Here is a 20133-nt window from a genome sequence, read left to right as displayed (position 1 = left end):
CAGGAATGGTGCAGGAGGAACTGAGAGTTCTACATCTTCATCTGAAGGCTGCTAGTGGAAGACTGACTTCCAGGCAGCTAGGACAAGGGTATTAAAGCCCAGGCTAACAGTGACAAACGTCCTCCAACAAGGCCACACCTTCAAATAGTGTCACTCCCTGGGCCAAGCATATATAAACCATCACACACCATAACCACAGCACTCTTAAAAAGGAAAACACTTAATTGAGGCTTAGGTTTAGTGTATTGTAATCATGGTGGGAAATATGGTAACATGATGGCAGATATAAGCATAATGTTTTACTACTTTATTGGGTTCTTGTCTCTATCACCCTTCCAACCCTTATTCCACCCCCAATCTCTTCAAAAATCCAACACTATGTAGAGGAGAAAGAAAGTTAGAAAGAAAAGGGGGTATAGATCTCTTTGGACTACTTCCTGCTGATTAGGACTGTCAAGTTCCTTGGGGCAAGTCCAATCTCTTTTTTTTAGGATATCTACAACCATAAATCCAGCAAAACAGTAATCCAGCAATCCAGCAATCCAGAAATCCAGCAATCCAGCTATCTAGCAGTTCGGCTATACAGCAATCCAGCAAAAGCAAACACAGCAGCAGGGATCAGGAGCGGCAGAGACCACCTGCCACAGGTCCTCTCTGGGCTCTCGCATTTATATCCTTCTAGACTCCCCATAATTTCAAACATAAACTATCTGCAGTTGGCAAAAATCACACTCCTCCCACACCTGGAATTAAAACAAAAGCATAATCACATAACGTAACTGTGTTTTTAAGAAACCCAAATTCTCACAGTGGGCAGACATGGTACTGGAGAAGAAGCTAAGAGTTCTACATCTTGATCTTCAGAGAGTAGAAAGAGAACTGGTTTGCATTTCTGAGACCTCAAAGGCCACCCCCTAATCACACATCTCCTCCTGTAAAGCTACACCTACTCTATAGCCACACCTCCTAATAGTGCCATTCCCTGGGTACCAAACATTCAAATCAACCCACCACAGTGAGGGATGGAAATACATAAAGGAATCAATGAAGACCCCTCTTCCATAGTGAAAGTTTGTATTGCTATAACAGAGAAGAAATTTGAAATATCCCAGTAGCTCTGGGAATGGGGGGAAAGATGGGAAAGGTGTTTACAAGATATTTAAATGGCTAAGTCAGCAACAGAACGTACTGTGCCCCATATGGTTTTGCTGTATTGACACATATTCTGATTGTTGTACTGTATGCCCTCACATTTCTGTGAATGTGTTCTTGTCAAAACTGTAAGACTTGAGGAGGTATATGGAGGAATTCGTGTTTAAGCTCCTTCCTTCCCTAATCAAACCCCATCTCCACCTCAAACGCTGAATCTCCACTGTCTTAGCAGTCAGGAGCCAGAAGCAAGAGCACTCCCCAGAGTCTATCAGGAGTAGAAACCCTCAGCCTACAGACAGTTTGAATTGACTCTGCTCACTTTCTACCTGTAACTCTTGTGCCTGCCACATTTGTCTTTTAGGTAAGACTGGAATCCAAACCCGAAAAGAAAGATTTATTTGTCTTTGTTTGAGTAAGCAAGTAGAAAATAAAATTATAGTCATTCAATAAACTTCTACAGTTCCAAAACAAAAGCAAAAAACAGCAACAATAAAAAAAAAAACAAACAAACAAAAAAAAACCTTTCTAGAAGGAATCTTTCCCTGTACAAGAGACAAAGACCAAATGCAGATAACATATTTGAAAAACATGTTCAGCATCTTAATGGGACGGAAGAGAATTCTGTGCCTTAAAAAAGCAATCCAGACAATGAGCAAAAGGATCACTTAACCATGAAAACTTGGGTTAGTGGATTTGTAAGTTTATGAGCTGATTTGAGCAATGGTGTGCAATGGCTGTCATCATTAGAAAAAAGACAGTCTGTGAAGGGCAAGCTCAGTCTGGTAATAACTCCAGCAATAGAACCCCTGTGTTAGCCAGAGCAGGAATATTCTTCAACATGGTGTTCACAACCACTCATCCGGATGTTCTGCTTCTTGATGGGACCCAGCGGGAGGCTTGCAGCCCGACCTGACAGATTTGCCAAAAATGGTGAAGGGAAATCTATTTGACCCTTTAAAGCTAACCACTTGTTGAAGGTGCAGGTGAGAGAGGGGATAAGCTAGTTGACAAAACGCTACAAAAGTGAGAACAGACATTTATAAGATTGCCAGATGTCATAAAGCAAAAGGCGGGGGGAGTATGAGGCTTCCCTGGATTAAAAGGGAGAAAGAATAAGCATGGGGAAGTCAGAAAGCCAAGGCAAAAGACACTTGGAGATATTCAGAGGAACCAGATCAGAACTTTGAATATTTACTGATACCATTGGTTTTTATTGTTTATTAGGTGTGAAGGTGGTAATGTAAGAAATTCTTATCTTATTTTAGACACAGACTTTGGTGTTTAAGGGTATGAGATTACTTTAAAATGTATCAAAAACAAATAGAAAGATTTTATAAAGTATTACAAAAATCTTGACTATTGTTGAATCTAGGTGCTAGCAGTATGGGACTGTATTTTTCCTTTAGTTTGGTCTTACAGTCTTTTTATTCCTGATGATGGTCATAGCTATTCACAGTATGTCCTTGATGTGGTTTTCTTTATCATAGTGAATAACCTAATGTCCAAGTGTTCAAACACGGTGATGCTCCCTCCTGGGAAACTTGTTTTCCTCATGGATGTTACTGTGTCTCTTGTCTTCAGCATCCTATGTCTTCCTACAAAGATGACTACTGTCTATGAGAGGGCAAAGGATGATTAAATTTGGGTTCAAATGTGTAAGCTAGGTTAGAGTAGGAGGGCTTTAACAAAATCCATGAAATAGCAAAAGCAGTACACCATCTATGGATTAGTAAGAGGCAGTCATATGCCATGAAGACAAAAGAAGTTAAGCTATCTGAAATAGGGCTATCTAGTCAGCCAGTAGAGATCAAAAGAGAAAGAAAAGGCAAGAGACTGAGGCCTACAGCCTCTCTGGTTAGTAAGGCAAAGTGTCACAAGTTCACAGACTCTCACTCACTAACAGGTGAGCACACTGACACCCATACAGTCGGTGTAAAGCATGTGGATCATTGAAGTGAGTCAAGCAGATTGTATTCAACTAACACAGTCAGGATTCTGTAGAAGGTAAGGTAGAGGGCAGATACCTTAACTGGCCACCTTAAAGGACTGGAAGAATGGAACTACAGAATCAAAGTGACCAAGCCTGGCTTCTGGAATGAGTAAGTCTGCATTGTATTCAAAATAGGGGCTGAAGCAATATGATGTTGTAGGGCGTCTCCTGTGTAGTCTATTGTACACATTTTTATTTTATCTTCTGGTTTATTTGCTCCTATTCATATAGTATTTTCTTATTGTATCATGGCACCTAGTGGATCATGAACATCATATTTATCATTTGATACACCTCTCCACACAGGAAGCTACTGTGACACCACGTTCATTTGTTTATGAATCTTCTACTAGAAAAATTATAATGTATGAATTCTATATTATGAGATCTATGGGTGTTGAGTGCTGGGGTGCTGTTTGGTACATGTCCCTCCTGGAAAGAGAGCTTTCCCTCGCTTCACAGAAGGCCTTTTACTGAGGTCCCCAAACAGGCCTTGACCAAAAGGATGTCTTGTATAAAGTCATAGGCCTTTTCTACCAGTAGTTCACAATCATCCTAAGATCTACATAGGAATAAAGACTACTTGTTTTTCATATAACATAAGTTTGAAGGTATCCATCATGTTTATAAGGTGGCCGAAGCCCTTTTTGTGGTGGCATTGCAATTGATGAAATCTTCCACAGATGTTATTACAAATAGCAAGGCCAATACACTCAATCCCTGTACACTCAAATCTCCATCTCAACAGTTGAATAAGGTAGCAGAGGAAGACCTTTGTGATATCTTGTATGAAGAAAGCAAATTGCACAAATAGTATGAGCAGAAATTTTCCTTTTAATGGAGAAACAAAATCATTTATTTTATGTGTGTGAATGCTCAGATAAAAAATACAATATATCCCCCTCTGTGTGTGTGTAGGGGGATACATGTATACGTGTTCATGCACAGGAATTAGAAAATGAGTGTACATCTTTGTGCATATGCATATGAAGGCCAGAGGACAATCTCAGGCATCATTTTTATCCCCTTTCTTTTTTGAGGCAGGGTGTCTCAGTGGCCTGGAGTTCTCCAAGTAAACTAGATTGGGAAGCTAGCAAGCCCCCAAGGATCTGCCTATCTCTGTTTCTTAGCACTATAATTACAAATGCCATGCCCAAATTTTGAAGTATGGTTTCTAGGAGTTGAACTCCAGTTCATATTTTCACAGGGTGAACACAAAAGGCATAGAAGAAACTCTTATAGACATTCAGAAATTAAAATTAAGCCTTTTCCAAGTATAAATTAGTACATTTCATGGGAGAATTAAAAAAAAATACCATTTAACTTAAAAAAGAATTATCATTGCATTTGAAAAGAAAATACAATGATGAATCATAAAAAAGCACCAGGAAATTATAATATATGGAGGGATTAGACCTTTCTCACCTACATACCACATACTCTGCCTTAAAAATATTGCTTAAAGTATTAATGAAATGATGTTTTCAATATGGAAAAAAGTCTGTTTTTCTGGTGTGACAAAACAAAAGCTAAAGAAAATAGTATGTGAAGCTGGCACTTTAAAAAGGAAGCTTACTGAGATCAGAGTTTTGAAGTCTGACAGCTCCAAATCAGATGTTCTCATTAATTTGGATTTAGAGTAGACTCTGATTGGCTGTATTACAACATCATAGAGTTTCGAGAAGGGAAATGACTGTAGAGAAAGCTGAGTGCATGCAGTGGCCCTGCTCTAACAGCCTGCTTTCCCAAGAGCTAGTTCACTCCACAGAACTACATTAAAAATTTCTTTTTATGTATTTGAGTGTTCTGTCTACATGTATATTGTTATACCATGTATATAATGCCCATGAAGACCAGGAGAAGGCATCAGACTCTCTAGACCTGGAGTTACAAAAGGCTGTGAGCAGTGATGTAGGTACTGGGAAGACCTGGGTCCTCTTGAAGGGTAGACTTAACTAAATTAATTTTTTCTTGAAGGCAGAAACACTAATGACTTCGCTCTCTTTTATTAACTGACTTGCTCTTCTTACATTATTTATTTTATTTTTTTAAGTCAAGATACATTGTGTTGTGTATCTTTGTGGCACTTTTGAGCAAATTGTTTCTTAGTAGATCTTCCATCCTCATCTCCCCCACTCTCCTACTACCCCTAATCTACCCTTGAACCTCACCAGTCTCATTTCATCTCTATGTTCTCATGTCATCTCTATATTCACACCATGTCCTATATGTCCTTGGACACTCCCTTCTTCCTCATTGGCCTTTTGTCACTCTGTTGGTCTTTTCAGTTTTTCAGGCTTTACCCATATTTACACACACACACACACACACACAGAGAGAGAGAGAGAGAGAGAGAGAGAGAGAGAGAGAGAGAGAGAGACAGAGAGAGAGAGAGACAGAGAGAGAGAGAGACAGAGAGAGACAGAGACTACAGGTCAGAATCTGCATATGAGAGGGAACATGATGATTTTTTTCTTAGTTTGTAGACCTCCGTCTTAAAGGTTCCCCACTTGAGGACCTGCACACTGGGCATCAGTCTTTGAGAATGCTTACAATTCTGCGCAGAGGAAACATATCTAAACCACAGCAGATACAGAATTAATAGAGCGAGCAAGCACTTTAGTATAAACAACTGATATTAACTTGAAGCAAAAGTTGATTGAATAGTTATCATTAGTTTTAAAGTAAACTTAACGTTCAACATAAAAAGAATCACTACTATTAACTGAGCCAAGTGGGAAGTCCAGTGTTTATTGGTGAAACATAAGGGAAAGTGAGATGTGGGAAGTAGGAAGACAGAAGTGTGGATTTATTCAATTCCCTGCACTTTTTATGAAATTTAAATGTTGCCCAGTTTAAATATAATCACTGGCTAATGAAAATTTAATTTCTAAAAAATATGGGGAAAAGTATTATTTGTCAAAGTAATAAAAACAAGATAATAAGCTAGGAAAGATAAAGGAAATATTTAAAAGTATAAAATAAAATGACAAAATGAGAATGAAATCAATTAATTATTAAAATGAATGCTAATAAACTTTAAGCATTAGAAACAAAAAGCACATCTTAGCTAAGTATAGCACAATTATATGTGATTATTTTTCAGAAACTCAACTAAAGTTGAGAAAGGTTAAAAAAAATAATAAGGTGGAAGGAAAGAGAAGTAAAAAGCAAGCAACCAGAGATGAGGATGAAGAATACACACTAAACGCAGAAGGGACTAGGGATGGCAATGATGGCAGTACCATCGAAAAGCTGAAACAAAGAGAAGTACCAAATGGGATAGAGTGGTTTTATCCTTTCAGACAACTACAATAAATATATAATAGTATTATGTGATGCTGAATCTATCCGCAGGATCACATAGTATTAAAATATTGAAGAACCTACTAGAAACAGGAGGCGTTGATTTAAAATAAAGCATCTAATGGTATACGTTGATACAGAAAAATAAATTAGAATGGATTTTAAAAATTAATGTTATTAATAACATCATATTTCAAGCTGCTAGCTGTTGTGAGTTACAATTATTAAAATCACCCATAATATATTTTCAAAAACCAATTTCTTAGGCTACATGACAGGTTTCAATAATTCCAAAAGAATTATTATATCAACCAAATTTCTCAGAAACAGCATATTATCAACATACTGGCTTTTAAAAACAATTATTTGCAAACTGAAGAAATTACCTAGCAATAGAATCAAGGAGGAAATTAAAGCCAGAGATAAGGTTGACTAAGAGGATAGTTATTGCCACAGGCATGGACCTCACATCCTTAGCTAATAGGAAGTAGCTAAGTTGTAGCAAAGATGCTTCATAGCTCAGTTCTCAGTAATCTGGATTTTTAGGTTGACAGCTTGAGCATGTGTGTGCAGCTGTGGCTTCAAACAATTATACCCCACAAGTAGCTAGAAGCTATGCATCCTATCCTATTCATCCTGGGAAGGGCTATTCCCAACAGAGCAATCAACCCTACACCAGTAGAATTACAGTGGTTATCACCGGTCAGAGCGGCTATGGTTCTTTGTATGGACAGACACAGAATACAGGCTATTATAGTCAGCTTCCTGGAGCATGATTCCTCTGGAGGCTATGGCAGCAGCCCGAGTTTCCCAATCTTACAGACAGAGCAGCTGTCCTCCTACTCTGGCTATGGTCGACAGCCAGCCACCTGCTAGCTGCATCTTGGGAAAGTTATCAGGTAGCAGTTCTTAGAACAGGTGCTGTGGGCAGCCCCCAAGTGGAGGCGATAGCCAACAGTGTGACAGCAACACTTTGGATAGCAACAAAGCTACAGGCAGCAGCAAAGCTTCTGTAGCCTGATTTAAGGTTATGGAGTGCAGAACCACTACAAGAGTAGCAGTGGAAGAAAGTGGGGGAGGCAACTGGGGCTCAGATCACTCCTCCATCTGTGGTGGTGGTAGTGGCAGTTATGGCAATCAAGACCAGAGTAATAATGGGTGGTGGTTACAAGGGGAACCAGCAGAACATGGGGACTGGCTGTGGATGGGAATGATGGAGGTGGTTACAACCACAGCAGGGCTGGCTATGAACTCAACGGCCATGGAGATGGAGTTAGCATGGGCAGAAGTGACCATGGTGGATTCAGTAAGTCTGGTGGGCCTCCACACACAATTCCGAACAAGATAATTCAGACAACGCCACCATCTTTGTGCAAGGCCTGGTGAGAATGTTACAGTAGAGTCTGTAGCTGATTGCTTCCAGCAGATTGGAATTATTAAGACAAACTTTTTAAACTGGAAAGTCTATGATTAATTTGCATACATACAGAGAAACTGGCAAGCTGACAGGTGAGGCAACAATTGCATTTGATGATTTACCTTCTGCTAAAGGGGCTATCAAGTGGTTTGATGGTACAGAATTCTCTGAGAACCCTATCAAGGTTTCATTTCCTACCTGTGAAGCAGATTTTAATCAAGGTGGTGGAGTTGTTTGTGGAGGCTTCGGGCAAGGTGGAGGGACCCATTGGCTGTAGAGGCTGTAGAGGAGGTGGCAGAGTGGTGGCAGTGGCTGGGAAGGATTCTCTAGTAGAAGTGGCAGAGGTGGCAGATAGCAATGAACCAGGACCCGAAAGTGTCCCAGTCCTATGTGTGAGAACATGAACTGAGGTGACTGCAACCCGAAAAAGCCCCTAAACTAGATGGCCAAGGAAGGAGAACCAGGAAGGTCTCATATGCAGGGTAACTTTGGAAATGATCGATGTAGCAAAAGACGATATGATCAGAGTGCCTACCAGGTGGTGGGGCTTCTGAGAGGAGCGTGGTGATAGGGAAATAGGCTTCTTTGCCTTGGCAAGATGGGTTCCAGAGGTGAGCACAGACAGGATGGAGGGAGAAACCATATTAATTTGGCTCCTGCTGTTCTGGGACAGGTCTTCACGTACCAGTGTTGCTTTTGTTATTTTATAACTTTCCAATTTAGGATTGCCTATGCTTTGTTTGTTTGTTTGTTTTGTGTGTGTGTGTGTGGTGTGGTGTGAGAGTACTCTAATTGTAACCATATCTCTGGTTGCCATTTTTAAAAAAAACATCAATTTAGTCAAAACACAAAAAGATATTTCATAAAAAATAAAGAGGTATGGTTCATGCTTTTAAACAAGAAAATGAGCAATAGACATAGAAATTGAAATTCATAAGCTAGAAGCAGAACAGTTAATTTGCAAAAGAGTTTTAATTTTTGACAAGGCTGAAATAAAACGATGGAACATAAATGTATAAATATACATTAAGAATAAGAAGCATCTATTACTATGAAAAAGAAAAAGTTATTGGAGAGGATCAGGAGGTCACAGGTGGTGCACAGATTACATTCTCAATCACAAAGGGCATCAGATCATATGCTTTTTAAAACAAGAAACACATCTAATAGCAAATATCCAGAAAATTTTGAATAAAGCAGTGAGTCAGAGATTGACTAAATAAGTATACATATGCAAAACGCTATGGGTGGAAATATGTGTAATCTGCAAACCCATTAAATAAAAAAGTTTATTTTTTTTTAATGAAAGAGGAGTAGAATTTACAATGGAAATGTAGCAGGTACCTACTCTACATGTCAAATAACATGTCCCAGAAATAAGGTAAAACAGAACATGACAAGGAAACACCCACAATTGTGATAGCCATAGGAAAACGCTGGCAAAACTCTGTGTGTCTCTCTCTCTCTCTCTCTCTCTCTCTCTCTCTCTCTCTCTCTCTCTCTCTCTGTGTGTGTGTGTGTGTCTGCATGCGCATGTGTAAGCTAGGCTCTTTAGCATTGTCATGTAAAAAAACCCCCATTCTTTTTTTTTAAAAAAAATAAATGGAATTAATAAACTGTAGCAGCTTTTCCAAACCTCATATTTCTTCCCAGCGAGACCATGAAATGCTAGCAAAACTCCTTGGAGCACTCTCTCTGCATGGAAATGATGCTTGCTTGCTGTTTAATGTTTCTTCCAGAGACAAAGAACAAACAAACAAATCAAGGCGGCCCCTAAACATTTCAAATGTAACAGTTTACAACTTGCTGGTATCCTTGGGCACTCTGAGGAAGAGGAAACATGACACGCCCCCTCAGCCCCAGCCAAGTGGTAAATCCCACCAACCCCGGGGAAACATTCTTTCACTGCAAACTCTGTGAAAGTCCTTCTTAGATTCATGAAAAGCATGAAACCATGTGACCACATGCAAGCAGCAAGGGAAAAAAATACATCAAATGTCGCTCTCCCTCCCCACTTCACAGAAGGATGAAAGGACTTTGGGTAACATCTAAATGTTGATCAGGCCTGTACTGATTATACTCTGTGTTTTCAAGTGGTCCCACCGTCTTACTGCTTTTAGAAGACACAAAGTAACATCTAGCTCAGAGAAACAATGTCTCATTTATATCAAGATTTAAAACACGATGGAAGATTTTTAAACAGTTTTCTTCATAAACTTAAAAGATCAAATAGACAAAAGCACATGCAAGTTTAGAGGCTCTGCAACACATGGTTTTGAGGCTCTGAAACACACTGTTCTGATAAATACATACAATGGAACTGTTTGCCATACCAAAAAGTGCTCTTTGAAAATAATATCTGAAATATTTACAAAAGAGAACCGAAGTGGGCCACAAATACAACATTAATAAATTTACAAGTTGAAATCTTATGAGCTCTCTTCTGTCTGCTTCATGCATACATTCAATATTTAAGAGAAGCTCTCGGTTGCCAAGCAGAGTGGTAAGTACTCATAATTGAGCCAGAAAAAAATTAAACTTTTGGGAAAAAATTAAAAGTCCTCTTTTGAGATTGGGGAACTAAAAATTATTTTTACAAAATAACCAGGATTAAATAATAAATCAAATTGAAATTATATGCTACTTTGAAAATATTAATTATAGTACTTTCTAGTGAAAACTATCCTTAGGGAAAATTCATAACATTTAGTGTTTTCTTTATTAAACAAACAAGACCTAAGTAAGTAAATGAAGAGTTTTTCTTAATTACAACTAACTAGTAATGAAAATACTGGTTTGGAAATGTATCTATAGATTGCAACAGGCCCACATGAGCCATTATCCATGGATAGACCCCAGTTTTCCCATGGAATATATGAAGGAATCGTTGAAGGAGTCAGGGCTCAGCCTTTAGGAGATGCCAACCTCTCCTTCAGGATGTTGAAAGTGGTGTTTTCTGTTACAACCACTGCACATTTCTGTTTCCTGAGTATCACCTCTTAAGTGACATGTTTCGAGCCTGAATTGTATTGTCTGATGATCAACAGAGTCCTATGTAATAAGGATAAAACCAATTCCTAAAGAAAGAAACCCTGGGAAATAAGAGAGATGTCTATTGTACTAAACATTCTGGTCGGAAAAAAACCACAGACAAGAGGGTCAAGCACAGTAAGAGTGGGAAGCTTCAACAGCCTACTCCTATGACTAGACATATATTTCAACTAAAAAATCAACAAAGGCATCTTAGAGGTAAATTCTATCTTGGCTTAACTGGTCATCACAGCAATAGATGAGGAATAGATGTTCTCAAAGGCACATGGAGCTGTCTCTAAAACTGATCACATTATAGACACAAAAAAGCTTTATATACACAAAACAAACAAACAAAAACCCCAAAGCCTCCCATCCTATCATACTGCAGTGAAATAAAACCTGAAAGCAGGAGCAAGACCTCAGAAAATATATCAATGCTTGGAGACTAAAGAATTCACATTTGAGGGAACAGTGGATTGTTGAAGAACTGCAGTAATCAAATTAAAATATTTCTAAAACCAAAGAAAAATGAGAGCACAGTCCAGTGAACCCCTAGGACAGAGCCCAGGTGATCCTTCAAGGGGAACTTATACCTGTTAAGTGTTCACATTAAAAACAAAAATCAATTTTGATACCATGTCTATTTCGCAAAATAATAGGAGTAAGTTCTTCCCCACAGCCTATGTCTTACTTCATCACAGGCTCTTAGCCCTGGTAATGGTGCCATGCATAGATGGGTTCTGTCCTGTGCTGTGGACCTTAAGTCCTGTGACAAAGTGTCCATGTTTTTGTAGGTGGCCTTACACCTACACAAATATAGAACAGCAACAAGGGGACTCAGTGGGTTAAGAAAACGGAAAAAAAAAAAAAAAACAAAACAGCCACATGAAAATGTGAGGGAACAGTGGTATGGGGTAATAAGAGAGAAGCTGGAGGACAGCAAATGGAGGGGGTGTAATTAAACACACTGTATGCATGTAAAATTACAGATGCTATTACAGATGAAAAGAAAGCTGTCATAACCGATTCCGGTGGAATCCAGAAGATCATCAGGGGATACTGTATAATAATTAAAAATTTTTAAATGAAATTTTAAAACGATAATGAATTAATCAGTAGAAGCTGGAGACATGGCTCAGCTCTTAAGAGCACCGACTGCTCTTCCAGAGGATCCAGAAATTACATCCCTGCACCCACATGACAGCCCACAGCTGTCTGTAATTCCAGTTCCAAGGGATTCTATACCATTTTCTGGCCTTCACAGGCACCCAGAAAGTGGTGCACAGACATGAATGAAGGCAAAACACTCATGCACATAAAATATAAAAAAATAATGAGCTAACCAAGAGGAAAGTAGTATTCAGTAAAGATTCTTTTCCTACCTCAATCAGAAACCGTGGGAAAAGAGAGGAAGGGCATAGAAATAATTCAGACCAACATATATTTTATCAGAAACTAAAACACAGTTATTCTGTAATCTTTTGTGAAAGATGCTCTTTTCCTGAGGCAGTGGGATTTCCTGATTGGAGTGCTGTGTAACTGTCTTACATCAGCCATTTCCACAATGCATCTCCACTTAGCACTGAATCCTTGTGTTGGGCAGTTACTTTCCAGATTTTAACAGTTCTTTCTCCCATATCTAAAGGAATAGAAAATGTGGGCAATTTTTGTTGTTGCTATTGCTGTTTGTTTTGTTTGTTTGTTTTTGTTTGTTTGAGTCAGAGTCTCACTCACAGCCAGCTGCACACTCAGTACAATATTCTTGTCTTAGCCTGCTGTGTGCTGGAATCCAGGCATGAACCGCTTTCCTTTGTTAAGGCAATACTTTTAATATGGAGCCTTTGCGAAACATTGAGCCAGGTTTTCACAGAAGCAACTTTTCTTCACATTAGTACTCATTGTCTTGATAGCATTTAAATAGATAATGAAATTGCAATGATTTCTATAAATGGTATAAACAGGTTTCAGGTAGACCCATCACTCAGCCAGTGAAAGGGGACAGAGTGCCCTAAGGAGCAAAGCCCTGGTTATTTGCATTCTAGATGTAGGAGTTTGGTCATCTGTTTTAAAGGGCAAGGAAGAAATTTTGAAGGCTACAAAATGAGTCAGTGGATGTTGTATAATAAGAAAACTGCAACTCTCATTCTTTCTAATTCATGCTTCCTTCTTATCATAGTTCTAGAAGTCTGAAATTGATTTGTGTTTCCATCAAATTAATAGATAGACAGACAGACAGATAGGTGACAGATATTGACTTGGCAAGTGATTAAGAACATTGCAAAAGAGCTGGAAGTAGTATCACATCATAGTACTAGGGAGGCAGCAGCAGGCATATCTATGAGTTCAAGGTCAGCCTGGTCTACATACTAAGTACCAGGATAGCCAGCACTATGTAGAAGTACTGTCTAAACAAAATAAAACAAGAAAGAAATAAAAAAACAACAACAAAAACTACTTCAAAGGATCTAAGTAAAATAATGAGCTAATACATTTAAGAATGTAGATTAACAGAAAATAATTTTTAATGGGTTAAAATTCACATAGGAGTAAACACTAAGGAAACAGAAACAAAATTATCAAACTCTTTCTGTACCAATATCCAAGTGATTTTACATGAATTCTACCAAGCCTGTGACCTACTACATGACATGAGAGGCCATGCCTCTAATTCCAGCACTTTGAAGGCTGAGGTAGGGAGGTTGTGAGCTTGAGGTCAGCCTGGACCACATAGCAAGACCCTTCCCCACCCCCAACAAATGTCTCATTTGAGGCATTTCAAAAGTCAAAAGGAACTGAACTCTCTTGGCTTATTTTACAAGAAAAATATAATCACAAGCCAAGATCAATAGTAACAAAATTAGAAATTTAAGATCAGTATTATGACGACATGTATGAAAATTCCCATGAAATTTCAACAACCAAATCTGTCAGGCCATAATAGAATAACACACCAGGAGGAAGCAAACTTGCAGGCTGGACTGCACAGATGGCTGGACATTAGAAAATGTCATTGTAACCCTCTTGTCCACTAGGGCTTCCATGATCCTCAGGAATGTGTACCTTGCTCCATGGTTTTTTAAAAAAGCATTTTTCCCCCTAAATCCCAGGCCTTTTATCTTTGTACTTTGTTTCTTACACTTCTCACAGACTCTAAGCAGTCATTTAATGTCAGCTACATGACAAACACACTGCATGCCTTCTCTATTGTCTGTAAGGAATTTGACTTCCCTTTTCAATTTTTTACCATTCTAAAGTGTTTGATTTAATAAGTACAAGAAAATGTCAATGGTATTTCAAACAATGGTTCTAGACACCTTGGTGACGGTCTCCTTTCGACTTTCTCTTCTTCTAGGCCAGCACTCCTAGGGTATGGCCCGTCTCTGTCTGTGATTCCACCTCAGTTTCCATTTCTGATTCCTTATCAGCTGTTCCTCACGTACATTACTCTGCAGTATATGTTAAATGTACTTTCTAATTAGGAAGCATCAATTCCTTTTTATTATAAAATTATATGAGACAGGGTCTCTGTTATCTACTACTGCAATATAGGCCTAGCTAACCTGTGGGTTTCTGAGGATTTGTCTTCCCTTGCCTCCTATCTTGCTATAGAAGCACTGGGATTCCAGGAACATGCTATCACACCCAGCTTTACGTGTGTTCTGAGACCTTAAGTGTCCGGCCTGACATGAGGTCTAATCTCCATTCAACCTTCACCCTTCAGTCACAGGTAGAGGGCATGAACAGGCCTCAGACCCTAGAGAGATTTACATACTAATGAAGTACCTGAAGGCCAGAGGGTGAAGTCAAATAAGCATTCCTCCCCAGCCCCCTCCCCCCTGCCCCTCCCTATTTAACTCAGGACTGCCCTGGGTTGGGGGGGGGGGGTGCATCCAGATCCATCCACCATCTGCCATGTCAATAAACTCCTTTGGGAAACCCAAGGACTTTCTCATGTGTTGGGGCCGCACCGTGAGGAGCCATGGAGAGGCTGTTAGTGAGCAGCTGGGCCTAACTTCCAGCTGGAGGAATCCAGAGCGTTCCCAGCCAACTGCACACAGTGTGGCATGAGGAACCCTGCGGTTCCCCTGCCATTATTACCTACACTTAAGCATGAGTCCTCATACTTGCCCAGAAAGGACTTTATTCAATTGGCTGTCTCTGCAAGTGTCAACATTCATTCTTAATGTAAAATCTTGATAAAAAAATGAGAAATAATCACCTATCTTTGCATATAATAAAGAGAAATACTCAATATTATATTTAGAGTTAAGCATAGATCATATATGCCTCAATGGCCTCTGCTGGCAAACCTTGTTCTGCCAGTACATGGAAATCTAACTTGATATACAAAATAAGTATAAATTGATGATTGAAGTAAACGTACCATTATTTTCATAAACTATAATTACCACTTTGGAAAACCATAGGAATCAACAGAAATAGGAGAATTCAGTAAGGCAGTTATAAAAACTAATAATTATACATAGCCTCTCTGCAAATAGATAATATCATCACATAATTCTGAAAAATACAACACAGGCATAAAATTCTGAGCTCAAGATTTAACCAGAAATATATTAAACATTTTTTGAAGAAACTATTTTCTAGAGAGCATAAGAAAATATACTTTCACAGTATACTTGTAAGAGTATTTATGGATGAGCATACACATACCTGAAACCATTGTCATCAGAATCCCAGTTGGTGATTTACCTCCTTATTAAAAAATAATAATAGTCATGGGCCATTGAGACAGCTTAGCAGGTAAAGGAACTTAATGCCAAGTTGATGATCTGGGTTCAGTTTCATGGATCATATGGTAGAGTGTACATTTGACTTCTGATTTACACATACACACACACATATACACACAACATATACACATATACACACATGTGCACACTCACATTTTGTACATACACAAACACGCATGCACAGACAAGCACATATGCACATGAACATATACACACAAAAACCCCCACACAAAACAAAACAAATAATACCAAAACCAAATAGTAAACAAAAGTTTGAGTCTAGCATTTGTTTTTGCTTTAGTTTTTCAGGACTGAACTCTGGTTTATTAATAAAAAATGATATATGCATACTGGAGAAAATGCCTAAGACTTATTGTGCTATCCCAATTTTTCATTTCCTCATTGAAAACTAACTCAGGAAGTCCCAAGTAAAGAGAATCAGCCACCTTTTTCCCTATATCTCAAGTCATTCTTGGGTCTATAATACATAGTTGTTGATTCACTCATGATTTCTGAATTGCTGTGTTTCTTAATTTATACCTTTTCATTGATATTTCTTACTTGTGCAGTAATGGCAGTTGTAACCTACCAAATGTCTGCTGAGACATGGAATCTCTGCTTCAACCAAGCCTCTTACCAAAACGCTTCTGAGCTCTAATCCTGTACTACATAGGACCAGAAGGGAATGCCTGTAAGGAAATTGTAGCCAGGACTTAGCCAGCAATGTCATGTGCTTGATGGTGCAGAACTATCACACTCTAGTTGAAGTCAAAGAGGCAGGTAGCCAGAAGTACAAGTCACAACCCCACTTCTGAGACTCTCTATTCCCTTCCACAATCAGCCGCCATCTCTTTTTGCAAGCACACACAGAACCACATACATATTCTAGCTCCCCATATAGCAATGTAGGTGCCTGTGTCTGTCTGGTGTACAGTTACCTACTTGGCATTTTCTGTCCACTTGTATATACAGGGTTGTGAACTTCAGACAGCTTTGGCATCCTTGCACAACTCCATTGTTGACTGTACCACCATGTCAAGTTATTTGACCTTCCCCCAACCCCTACTCAGATATGTGTGTATGTTTCTCTTTGGATATAGAGTAACTATGATGGTTTCAGCAAAAAAAAAAAAAAAAAAATGCTCCCCCCATAGGATCCCATATTTGAACACTTGGTCTCTAGTTGGCAGAGCTGCTTTGGTGGTTTTGGGACCTTTTGAATGTGGAACCTTGGTGAAGGAAATATGTCACTGAGAATGGGCTCTAAGAATTTACATGTTTACTGCACTCTCAGGTCACTCTGCTGAAGTAGAAACTTAAGGGTTTCTTGGAAAGTCAGCTGTATTGGATGGTGCTTTGCTGGGGCAAACACATGAAGGAGTATTTTCCTGAAGCAGACACAGGTGAAAAAATGTTTTGCTAAAGCAAGCACTTAAAGGACACATGAAGAAGGATTTGTTGCTAATAACACATATATTGGTTCACCTTACATTGCATAACTGAGCTTCATTTGTTCTGACTCCATAGAGAGAAATGCACCAAAAAACTTGTGGTAGTGTTCTGGCAGCTTCTTACCACTTCCACAAACTGAGGCAATTGGTGATGTGATGTCAGCTGAATCAGACTCATGTAAATTTTACTAAGCCAGACTCATGTGCTGAGAGATTGACACATAGTTTGCTTATATAGTTACAAGGTAGGATATGTGTAGAGACAGGAATTTTTTTAAACACCAACTAGTTTGCAAACTGTAATGAAATAGATCTTTCAAGAGGATGCTTATCTGTTTTCTGTTGGCACTGACTTTGGCAAAGACTTTTAATCTCAGAAGTCATATTAAGACAATAGACTCTAAGTTTATGGGAAGTACATGATGGGTAAACTGCCTAATGGAATCTAGCTTATTTCCCTGTGTACATATTTCAATTCCTGTGGAGCAATAGTAACTATAATAATAATGTGGCCCATTATTATTCAACGTTCATAGTATCTCTCACTGAAATGAAGGCTTTAAGCTCCTCTACTATTATGAGAGTTTTGATGCATGTCATATGCCAAACTATAAATGTTCTTAAAGGAAAAGAGACAGATTTTTACCAGGAAAATAATCATAGGAGAAAATTATCAAGAATCAATGAGTTATAAGTTTATATGATTATTCATGTATTGAAGACATCTTGCAGCCATAATTCTGTATGCTAGTACCTGAGTGAGAAGTATTGCTATACCTCTTTCTCTTTGATTACTATAAACATGGGCTTGAGAGATCCATAGCAGGAGATCTGAGCTCTCTGAGAAATTAACAGTTTCTTATTGGATGACCACAGAGCCCTTCCTCATGCCCCACAGTAATGAGTCTCAAGTAAACTATTGTGATGGTTCCCACAATTCAAAGATCAGACTTGATATGTCTAAAAATAAAGTCTGAAAAACAGTACAGGAGTTTCTCAGAAAACTATATCTCTGTGCGGTGGTGCATAGCTATGTTCCCAACACTTGAGAGGCAAGGGCAGTTTGAGTCTAGTTTAAGATACACAGAAAGTTCAAGACCAGTCATAGCTATATAGTAAGATCTTTTCTCAAACAAACAAATAAAACCATGTGACTTTACAATTGCCATATGATGTAGCTATCATACTCCTGTCTGTATTCACAGAGGTACTTGTCTATTGTACGTGTAGTACTGTTGAGGTACATGTCTATTGTAGTACTGTTTCCAAAACCAAGATACGGAATCAGCCTAGATGCCCATCAAGAGATGAATGAGTAAAAAAAGATGTAAGATGGTACCTGTAGTTTTCTCCCTAATCAAGGAAACTTCTCTTTGCAACAGACAGAAACGATTACAGAAAACTACAACCAATCAAACTACAGAGTTGTGGAGAAAAAATCCAACTAACGCATCTACAACACAACTCTTATACCTAAGGCACAGGGATCATTGCATAAGATGGGGTGAGATTAAGGGTAAAAGGAACTTGAAATTTGCTGTGAGATTGTGTCTCCTAGAAATGTCCAAAGATACATCCTTGAAGTTTTACTAACATGTCTGCCTAAACATGACCTGAACAAAGATAACACCCAAAGACACTCAGAAAGCAGAGAGCTCATGAAGCCTCAACTCTAAACAGCACTGCAGACGAGCTCACCACTTGGTCATCTGATACCAAATGGTTAGCCCTGAAAACACATACATGCAAGTAACATTCTATGAACAGAGCAGATTGCATTTAAGTATTTATGTGTTTATATCCACCCTAAATCATATATACTGGATCTTATGCCACAGTGCATGGTATCTTCATTATCTTCAGGACTAACTTTCAACTTCTGGGTGGCAACAAAGGGCAACATCAATAGCCTATATTGTTTTAGGAGTCACTTGGATTAGCCTGACCAATAACTTGAAATACATATTTTCATAGGTAAATACTTGAGAAAAAAGGGGCCAGTAGTGGAGCAGAGGAATAGGAAATTGTAGCAAGGAAAGCAAATACAACCAAAATAAGATATATATATATATATATATATATATATATATATATATATATATATTATTTTCCTGACATGAAGCAAAGGTTAGTAGTCTCTCCAAAGAATCTGCCTGTGTCTCTCTTCATGCATCATATTCATATATATATGTGAATATGATATATATTCATATATATCTTATATATATGAATATCTATCTATCTATCTATCTATCTATCTATCTATCTATCTATCTACATAATGCCAGAAATATTATCTTCCTGGTGGTTCCTCAAAATTCTTTCTTGAATTTATTCCACTGCCCCAAGAAACAGTGTGAAGTTCTGACCTCTGTGAGGTGGTGCTTTTGAGGTTAAAACTGGTGAGCAAGATCAAGAATTCTCTTAGATGTGTCTATTTTGTTGATTAATTGTTTTGGTCAGCTTGACACAAACGAGAGTAATCTGAGATGGGTGAGTTTTAATTGAAGAATTGCCCATTAGCTTGGCCTGTAGACAACTCTGTAAGGCAGAGTTTAATGTTTGTCTAATGATTGATATGGAAGGGCCCAGCACACTGTGGGTGGGGCTGCCTCTGGGCAGGTATTCCTATGTTGTACAAGAATGCAAACTGAGCAAGCCATAGAGAGTAAGTCAGTGGGAAAACTTGCTTCAGTTTTTGACTCTGCTTCAGTTTTGGACTCCAGGTTTCAAAAGTGAAATAAAACCCTATCCTTCTCAAATTGCTTTTGGCCATGTTGTTCATCATGGCAACAGAAGGCAAAGAAGGAACAAAATCTGCTGCTAGAAGTGAGGTATTGAAGTGGCAGAACTGACCATGGTCTGTATGGGAGCATTCTGGAGGGATTTTGGAACTTGGGGCTGAAAAAGCCATTGACTGTTTTGAGCATAATGGGCTGTTCTGTGGTAGCTTGCAAGATAAACTTGTTGAGAGTGATGCAGACAGTTGAGGCATGACTCATAAACGTCCTGAGAAAGGCATTTTATCAG

At 38.6% G+C, this 20133-nt stretch overlaps 1 pseudogene; it reads left to right on the top strand.

The window, feature by feature from the left end:
* The first annotated feature begins 2015 nt into the window (after positions 1-2015).
* On the top strand, positions 2016-8142 carry LOC117713390 (uncharacterized; annotated as a pseudogene).
* Positions 8143-20133: the final 11991 nt, after the last annotated feature.

Source organism: Arvicanthis niloticus, chromosome 8 (genome assembly GCF_011762505.2).
Source record: "Arvicanthis niloticus isolate mArvNil1 chromosome 8, mArvNil1.pat.X, whole genome shotgun sequence".
NCBI classification, from domain to species: Eukaryota; Metazoa; Chordata; class Mammalia; order Rodentia; family Muridae; genus Arvicanthis; species Arvicanthis niloticus.
The sequence above is the reverse complement of the archived record's forward strand: the minus strand, read 5'-3'. Positions and strand labels throughout refer to the sequence as shown.